This window comes from Trachypithecus francoisi, unplaced genomic scaffold, assembly GCF_009764315.1.
Source record: "Trachypithecus francoisi isolate TF-2019V2 unplaced genomic scaffold, Tfra_2.0 Lachesis_group3, whole genome shotgun sequence".
Taxonomy (NCBI): Eukaryota; Metazoa; Chordata; class Mammalia; order Primates; family Cercopithecidae; genus Trachypithecus; species Trachypithecus francoisi.
In genome coordinates, this window is record NW_022681468.1 from 69,781,064 (window position 1) to 69,791,395 (window position 10,332).

General features: G+C 39.5%; 1 pseudogene; it reads right to left on the reverse strand.

The window, feature by feature from the left end:
* Positions 1–847: 847 nt before the first annotated feature.
* On the reverse strand, positions 848–1,684 carry LOC117069807 (annotated as a pseudogene).
* Between the last annotated feature and the right edge of the window lie 8,648 nt (positions 1,685–10,332).

The following is a 10,332-nucleotide window of genomic DNA, read 5'->3' on the forward strand; positions in this document are numbered from 1 at the left end:
CACCACTGTATAAGTGCAAAACACTTGATATAAAACACTTATCAAAAATGTTCTGCTGGCCAGGTGCAGTGAGTCACACCCATAATTTCAGCACTTTGAGAGGCTGAAGCTGGAGGATCACTTGAGCCCAAGAGTTCAAAACCAGCCTGGCCAACATAGTGCGACCCCATTTCTATTTTTTTTTTAAAAAAGTTCTACCTGGCCAGTGGCTCACCCCTGTAATCCCAGCAAGAACGTCGGGAGGGAGAGGTGGAGGCAGGAGCATCGCCTGAGCCCAGGAGTTTGGGACTAGCCTAGGCAACACGGCCAGATTCCATCTCTACTAATTTTTTTTTAAATTAGCCATGTGTGGTGGCACCCATCTGTAGTCCCAGCTACTCAGGAGGCAAAGGCAGGAGACTTGCTTAAGCCCAGGATTTAGAGGATACAACCGAGCCATGATCATGCCACTGCACTCCAGCCTGGGTGACAGAGTGATATCCTGTTCCTTTAAAAAAAAAAAAAAAAGTTCGAATTGTTCTAAAAAAATAAAAAAAAAGTTTGTTATTAACTAAGTTTAACAAACTAAATCTTTTCAATCGCTATCAGCTTCAACATCAACAAAGGGAGAAAACTATCACCAAGACTATTCAGCAACACATATACAATAATCCAGATTCACCCAGTTCACTACCTACAACGAAGACAGCCCCTTCACAATTCTAGCAACTTTTATTTCACTCTCATCTCTCACCATTTCCTTCCTGCACCCCAGGCAATTTGCTGCTCCCCAAACTCATCCCAACTCCTACATACCTCTAAGCCTTTATACTAGCTTTATACTGAGCTCCTCCCCACCTGGTGAGCACTTACTCATCAGTCGTTCAAAACTTGACGCAGAAGTCTCCTCCAGTGTAAAAGCCTGGCTGTAGGATCCATTTTGGGGTAGGTAACTAGTGGGAGGCTGCTGCCCATAACCGCTTTGTTGACCATAGTTACGCTGCTGTCCATAGCTGCTCGGTTGCCCAGAGGTGTTCTGCTGAGAGTAACTGCTCTGATCATAACTAGTCGACTGTATAGAGGAATAGCTGGTAGGAGAGTAGGATGGAGGTGCAGTGACTGGCTGCATGGGGTAGCTCCCAGGTACATGGGAATAACTGTAGCTACTCTGTCCATATCCTAGGCCGGGCTGGTTGTAAACCCCTGTGCTAGACTGAGGTTGACTAGTCTCAATGGGCTTGTTACCATCCTACGGTCTTGTAGGTACAGTGGCTGCTGGCTCCTGCCCATAGGCTGGGTAAGCAGGCTGAGTGCCATATGCAGACTGAGCGGTGTGGAGGCTTGGGTGGTGGTGATTGTAGCAGTGGTGGTATCATAAGCACCAGTGCCACATCCCTGGGCAGACTGGCTGTGTGTCTGGGGGGGCAGTTGGAGTAGTATAACCAGTGGGAGGCTGTCCATAAGAAGTTGCATAGCCCATAGGTTGCAGTGGTCCGAGCCTGGGTATAGCTGACATCAGTGGGCTGTCCATAGGTTCCTAGCTTTGTTGCCCATATGCCTGGGTGGTCTGTGCATATCCTTGAGTGGGCTGGGCAGTGTAAGCACTGTAGCCCTGCTGCACTGCTGCTTGGCTATAGGTACTGTAATCCTTTGATGCCATTTTCTCTCCTTCCTCCTCGTTCTCTCAACGTCCGTTTCCTTCTTGCTCCCTTTTAACTTTTATCTAAAAGATTATAGAAATCCTATGCTTCCCAATTTTCAAAGCTCTAATAATCTCATGCCTATATATTGAGGTCACTAAAACATTACTATAACTTTGGACATAATTCAGTGGACCAATGATAATATTTACTCTCTAAGAAAAGAAACTATGAAACAATCTAGTTCTAGATCTTTATATAAAAGATAACAAAGTAACTCATTTTCCAGTATGAATTAATATTTACTAATTTGCTATTTATAAATTATCTATATTAAATTATTAGTTAAGGTATCCCTGATTAATAATATTATAGAGATTAAATTGATTATAGTAGATAATTAGGTAAAAACACAACCATACAAAATTCTGTTTTAAGAATTTTGAGGATAAAATTGGGAGAAATGTGGGACAAAAATCTACAACATGGTTATTGATTTCATAGATAAATATAAACTATGTAGTTAGTCCTCCATATCTGTGGGTTTCACGTCAGCTAGGTTCAACCAACCACAGATGGAAAATATTCAGAATAAAAGGAATAGTTTCATCTGTACTGAACATGTACAGTCCTTTTTTTCTTGTCATTATTTCCTAAACAATACAGTATAAGAAGTATTTACGCAACATCATATTGAGAATTGCAAGTAATCTAGCGATGAATTAAAGGATGATGTGCATAGGTTATATGCAAATAACCATGTTATATAAGAGACTTGAGCATCTGTGGATTTTGGTATTTGCAGGGATCCTGGAACCAATCCCCTGAGGATACTGATGGATGATTATATTTACTGCCACATCCCTTCAGAGCACTTTAATCTGTATTACAAGTTCTCATGTTTCCTTTTGCTTAATTACATACTTTGTTTCTACAGTAACTCTAAAGCATATAATCAGTTGCAATGTCCCTAAGGCTTTTACATGGTGAATTCTTTTCAGCTAATAAAGAGTAATGACAATGTAATCCTTGTGTAGAACTTTATCTTCTTCCTAAACATCTCTTAATTAGTATGCAATAGGATTAAATACAACTAAGTCTCACTATACCATTTTGAATAATTAGGAGGAAAAATACAAATTCTAACCTAGGCACCTAAGTCTTGTAGGAATTTACTGCCACCTTCAGGTTTTAATGAAAATGCACTGGGACTGTAGCTTTTAGATTTCCAGGTGATAGTCCCTGGTTAATATAGTAGAAATATTAATATTATTTTCTGGATTTAGAAGCAAAGTACTATCTAATTTAGATTGCAGTACAAATGCATTTCAGGAAATGCCTTTCGCCTTGTCTTTTTGTCTTTCGTGATTCTTTCAATAATGTGTAATTGAAAATTAAAGCCTGTTCTTTATCAGCCATTATAATTGTATACTGGAAGTTCCCAGATCTGTGTCCAGAATGTACTTTGTATCATAGTCTAAATCTACGGGGGCAGGGAGGGAGGGAAAACCTCTTACAGCAAACTGTTTTAAATGTTCCATGTGTCAATGCCTTCCAGCCAAAGGCCACCAGGAACACACCTGTAGTTGCACAAGCTGGGTTTCTTGCTCACTTCAGGGAGGGAGAAACTACACCAGAGGGAACTGTGGATGTCTGAGTAAGAACGTGTTAAAAGGGACTTACAGGATTTGGGCTTTTATTGGGAGATTTTTGGTAGGGTTCGAGGAAGTTGGCTTTGCTCTGTCATAAAATGCTATCAGGAAGTGGGGGCAATCCCATAATTTAGTATCTTAATAAGTTTTATTTATAAAGCAGGCGGAATGAAGTGAGGCTAATGCTATAATTGGTAAAGAAGCAGAAGTCATTCACATTAGCCAGAATAGGGGAATGTATCACATTTTTTGTGGTTTGCAGACTGACTTTATTTTTGTCTATATTTAGACAAGATGTTGTTGGGGTGGGCGTTGACCCCACTTCCTCACGGTCATACAGTGACCTTGATGTTGGTGTTCCGTGAGATTGTTTTTGTTCAACAGACCACCAAGGCTTATCTGGGATTCAGGCAGTTCCTACTTGTCAGAGACTGCTTTTCTCTTTCTCATGCATATATTTGTAATTCCATGAATACCTTTTTTTAATTCCTTGAATTTGTGGTGAAATAAAAATAAAATTTTTTTATTTGTAAAAAATAAAAGTTTGTTATGATTTTTAAAGTGGATATCAACGGAATATGAAGCTCTACATATGCATCATATGTTGCAAGAGTGTGAAATCCAGCTCAATATCATTTGGAAAAAGGGGAATTTATTAGAAGACCCATGTAACATGAGGAAGACTGGAGTGTAGATGGACTATGAGTCAGCTCATAGCACGAGGTTAAATGCCAAGAAACTCGCCATCCACCTCTCATCTCTTCAGCTGTCTCCACAGGGCAGGAAATGTAATTGCCTATAATTTCCAAACTTTATTGTCCCAGTTCCAACATAAGATGGAGACTGATACTTTTCCCTCCAGTTATAGTTTAAGAGATCCAAGAGAAAGGTTTTAATTGGGGCAGGCTGAGTTACACGTTCACCTAGTACACTCAACTAGGACCAAGAATTGTGGAGTATTAGAGAAAGGGTTGTTCTCATTGGAACCACACGGTCAGATCAGGAAAGAAGCATTTCCTGGAAAAAGTAGAATTGAAGTTCTGGGTAAGCAAAAGATTTGAAAAAAAAGATTTAAAGCTGGGAGAAAAAAAAAATCAGTTCTGGGTTCTAGAAGTGTAACATTTGCTATAAAGAGAAAAATAAAAATAAAATAAAAAGAGAGACCCAGTTAGGCCATCACAATTATTTCAGTAAAATATACCAGAGGCTTGAACTAGTGCAGCACCAGTGGGGATAGGGAAAAGAGAATGCTTTCAGTTAGAAATGTTTCAGAGTTAGAATCTACAGGACTAGCTAATTCCATAGATGTGAGGAGTCAAAATTCACAAATAGCCCTTACATAGGATTTATCATGTAATATGCCCTGTTCTACACACTTGACATATATTCATTAAGTCCTCACCACAACCTTATGAAGTATTATTTCCATTTTCAGATGGGGAAATTGAGGCACAAAAAGGTTAAGAAGTTAATGAAGGTTGACCGGGTGCAGTGGCTCATGCCTGTAATTCCAGCACTTTGGGAGGCTGAGGCAGGTGGATCACCTGAAGTCAGGAGTTTGAGACCAGCCTGGACAATATGGTGAAACCCCGTTTCTACAAAAAATACAAAAATTAGCCAGGCATGGTGGCACGAGCCTGTAATCCCAGCTACTTGGGAGGCTGAGGCAGGAGAATCACTTGAACCCGGGAGGTGGAGGTTGCAGTGAGCCGAGATCGCGCCATTGCACTCCAGCCTGGACAACAAGAGCAAGACTCTGTCTCAAAAAAAAAAAGAAAAAAAAAAAGAAGTTACCCAAGGTCATACAGCTGATAAATGGTAGTGTTCACATCCAGCTAATCTGGCTCCAAAATTCATGAGTTTAGCCACCTGCCATGACCTCTCCAAGGTCTGAATTTGGGTGGGTGGCTCTGTACATCAAGGGTGGAAGCACAAATAGACTACATTGTAGACTGGGAGAGGAATGTGCAGAGGAGATAATATTTGGTTTTCTGTACATTAAGTTGTAAATGTTTTAAAAGAGTAATAGAGGGAAATGCCCAATGGGCAATTTGAATATATAACTCGGGTAAGGGTAGAGGCTTAAATTTAGAATTTGTTAGAACCTAAATGGTAGCTGAAGCCAATGAGGGAATGAAATCTTCTAAAAGGAGTAGAACGATGGCCTAACATGCAGCCCAGAGAAAAACAAAGAGAAGGTAGAAGAATGATCTTCAATAATGACCTAGAAATTAACTAACCCAGTGTTTCTGATGATTAGGAGAAATAGGCATCATCATATACTGTTAGTAGGAGTGTAAATGGTACAATTTGTTTGCAGGGAAGTTTGGCAATATCTAATAAAATACAAATTTTCCCTACCACTTTTTGACCCAGCAATTCTACTGGAAATTTATCCTACAAATACACTCCTTCCTAGCGTCAAAAATATATGTACAACAATGTTCACTGCAGCCTTGTTTAATAAGAAGGAAGAAAGAGAAGGAAGGACAAAGGAAGGAAGGAAGGAAAACAGCAACCTCAATGTTCATTAGTATTGTGCTGGCATTCCATACCATAGAATTCTATGTGGTTATTCCATAAAAATAAATACCATGTGGTCATTAATAAGAACAAAGTAGATCTCTGGGAACTTCTATGGAAAGATCATCAACATGCACTAGAAATATTCAGTGATGGGGGAAAAAGACAAAAAAAAAAAAAAAACCCACCACCAACAACATATGTTTAAAAAGAAAGAAAAAGATAAGTTATATTAGTTCATTTTCATGCTGCTGATAAAGACATAACCAAGACAGGGTAATTTATACATGAAAAAGGGGTTTAAGGACTTACAGTTCCACATGGCTGGGGAGGCCTCACAATCATGGTGGAAGGCAAAGAGGAGTAAGTCACATCTTACACGGATGGCAGCAGGCAAAAATAGAGAGTTTGTGCAGGGGAACTCCCGTTTTTAAAACCATCAGATCTTGTGAGACTCATTCACTATCACAAGAATAGCGTAGGAAACACCCTCCCCCATAATTCAATCACTTCCCACCAGGTTCCTCCCATGACACACGAAAATTAATTCAAGATGAGATTTGGGTGGGCATACAGCAAAACCATATCAGAGGTATAGGAGAATACATGTAATGTTCCTTTGGTGTAAATAATAGGCCTGCTATGCCCTTTTCTACTTACCTGGCAGAAAAACAACCAATATAAAACATAGAATCTTACAGAATCTTTTAAAATCTTCAGAATGGAGGTACAAGAAAAGCAAATCCAGAGACCCGGGAGAGGTCACAGAAGGCACCAGGCAGGCAGCAGCCTCACCTTCTTGAGTCTCCTGCCTTGGCAGCCTTGCACAGAGTGGGCGTGAGCCACGACCTGTACTGAGAATTTCACTGGGCAGGTGCACAGGGGAGGAGGGAAAGAAAAGCTCTAAAGGAAGGGAAGGGTGAGTGCACACCCTTGAGCTCCCCTCTTTATGAGAAACCTGAGATGCCCAATAAAGCATTTAGGCCTGAGAGACGGTATAGCTCAAATGTGTGCAGGAAAGACCCAAAGCAAGTTGGCCCTTGTGTAGTGGATAATCTGTTATTATATGTACATATATAAATACATCTGTAAAATAAAAGTTAACACCGTGGAATGTAAGGTTCAAATAAAAAACTACTAGTCAATGAATCATCTAAAAAGTACCTGAAGTCTTAAAAAAAAAAAAAATCTTCCTTAATAAGTGCAATTAATCATAGCTGTACTTAAACATAATATACTGAAATCATGCATTTATCTTCAAACAAGTTCAAGCACTTTACTATCTCTGCTATTAACAATGCCATTTTCAAAATACTTCAATAATAAATGAAATATGATATTTCCTTCAACATCCTTCTAACAGCCAATGTCATTTAGCCTCTGCCTAAGGGTCTGGTTTTCTCTCAGCAGTTGAACATCATTCTGTAATCTTTACTAGCAGAGATAAAATGCTACCGTGTGGCTTCTGAACTAGAATTATGATAATTCTCTCAAGAGAATGCAACAGTCTTCTGGCAAGGTCACCACCTCAAACCTGTATTAAAAATGGGAAAACAGAAAAGGAAGAAAAAAATAGACTCTAAAGACGGTTATTACATAACTTCTTCTCTTGACCTTCCTTTAATAAAATGTGTCTTGAAAGAGAACAAATTAGCTTCAAGTTTAACAGCAAAGAAATTTTAGCCTTCTACCACTAAACAGACATATTTTTCAGAAAGATTAGCAACATAAGATAATCAACAGTTTTAGAATATCCAGACTATAAATTTTGGACCAAGTGCAGTGGCTCACACCTGGAATCCCAGTAAATAATCCCAATGTAATCCCAATGTAAATTAAACTGACACTTGGTGTACACCTTAATCTACTGTAAACTGACCAGTCTAACATCTCCAGAATTGTCACTTTGGGGCATGTATTAGTTTGCTGGGGCTGCCATAACAAAATACCATAGACTAGGCGGCTTAAATAACAGAAATTTATTTTTTCACAGTTCTGCAGGCTAGAAATCCAAGATCAAAGACATGATTAACTTCATCACCTCTCTCAAGTCCCTATCATCAAATATAGTCACATTCTGAGGTACTGGGGGCAAAGTTTCAATATATGAATTTTGGGCTGGGTGTGGTGGCTTATGCCTGTAATCCCAGCACTTGGGATTACAGCGGGCAGATCATGAGGTCAGGAGTTCAAGACCAGCCTGACCAACATGGTGAAGCCCTGTCTCTATGAAAAATACAAAAATTAGCTGGGCGTGGTGGCATGCACCTGTAATCCCAGCTACTCAGGAGGCTGAGGCAGGAGAATCCCTTGAACCCAGGAGACGGAGATTGCAGTGAGCCAAGATCGCACCACTGCACTCCAGCCTGGGCAACCGAGTGAGACTCCATGTCAAAAAATAAATAAATTGTGTGTGTGTATATATATATATATATATATTTTATCCCATAACAGATCATATAAAGTTTCTGTACCTATGAAATAGAAAGCAAGACTTTGGCCCACGATGACCAGTGGGGAACTACCCCTGTTAAGCCCTAACTGACACGCCAGCCACAACTCCTGTACTTCATCCATAGACAACATAAGGAACATTCATTTTCTCTAACCCCATTCTGAGCATTCATATTCTTTTTAAAATATATTTCCTCATCTTTAGCAACTAAAATAGTTTGCATTCCAATTTAGCAAGAAACCACATAAATCCTAAGTAATGTATTAATTCATCCTACATCTATTTTCTTTTTTTTTTTTTCTTTCTCTGGAGACGGTCTCACTCTGTCACCAGACTGGAATGCAGTGGCATGATCTCCGATCTCCGCTCACTATAACCTCCCACATTCAAGCGATTCTCTTGCCTCAGCTTCCCGAGTAGCTGGGACTACAGGCGCGTGCCACCATGCCCAGCTAATTTTTATATTTTTAGTAGAGATGGGGTTTCACCATGTTGGCCAGGCTGATCTCAATCTCTTAACCTTGTGATCCACCCACCTCGGCCTCCCAAAGTGCTGGGATTACAGGTGTGAGCCACGGCGCCCAGCCTATCCTACATTCATTTTCTTATAAGATAAATTCATTTTAGTTCAGTTTTATTGTACCAGATTTACCGGGTCCAAAAACAAAAAGAAAAACAGTTAACTTCTCCTTTAGGTGTTAAGTAGATTTTTTCTCATTCTCTTAAGTCTTATTGTAACGGAAATTAAAGTGCACAAGACCATCAAAAATACGTGATTTGGTTGTACCCTAAATATGGGGCACATGTCCTCAGGACCTCCTGAGGCTGTGTCATGGGGAAAAAAAAAAAATAACATACATACACGTATATATTCCAGCCAGTTGTGCTGCCATATTGAAGGTTTCAATTCTTTTTACTGTTCCTGAAGCTTTGGAAGTTTTTCTTCATTTTAAATAATTATTAATGAGGTATACATGGTTCTGCAACTGGTGTTCCAAGTAATGCATACATCAGAACAACTTTTACATGAAGAAGCCTGCAAAAAGTACTCAGTGTCCAGCCCACCAATATGAACAGTGATAAAGGGGACAAATCAGGAGTGTGCCATTACTATTTGCCAATAATTACTAGTTGAAGAATTGCATTAGTGATACTTAGACAGTACCTCTTTTTACAAACTGGGAAACAGCAGGAGGGGATGGAACGAACATGAAAAACTAGGAGCTGTGACAATAAAGGTCCAGAAATTGATCCTGAGACAGAAGCTGATCACAGACACAGGAGCAGCAGCAGCCACTACATCACATTTTGGAGTTTCTAACAATTTTCCTAAATTAAACTTTATGACCAGACATCTAACGGCAAAAGGCTAACAACAAAATATATTTTATAGCATTTTAGTCATAGATAAGCATATGCTTTTCTGAATCTTAATATTATGGTAGAATACTACATATGATATAAATACTAAAGTTTTAAAAGTAAATGTACTAAATCATAGTTTTAAAATATTTTCTAGGCCAGGTGCAGTGTCTCACCCCTGTAATCCCAGCACTTTGGGAGGCCAAGGCATGTGGATCACCTGAGGTCAGGAGTTTGAGACCAGCCTGGCCAACATGGTGAAACCCCGTCTCTACTAAAAATACACAAATTAGCTAGGCACGGTGGCATGCACCTGGAATCCCAGCTACTCAGGAGGCTGAGGCAGGAGAATCACTTGAGCCTGGGAGGTGGAGGTTGCAGTGAGCCAAGATCGTGCCACTGCACTCCAGCCTGGGTGACAGAGTGAGACTCCATCTCCAAAAATAAAAATAAAAAAACAAAGATTTTCTATTTAGAATTTCATAACTTACACTGTACCTTTTAATCAAAGTACAATATATATGCATGTATTTTAAAATTAAGTATAACTTAGCTGTCTTGAACATCTAAATATACTGCAGAAAGTGCTGGGATTACAGGTATGAGCCACCGCACCCAGGCCACCCCATATCTATTAATGTAAACCAATTCAAATCTTTCTTAGAAGTGGATAGGTTATAAAAAGAACTAAATACACATAAGTAATCCAAGACACTACAAA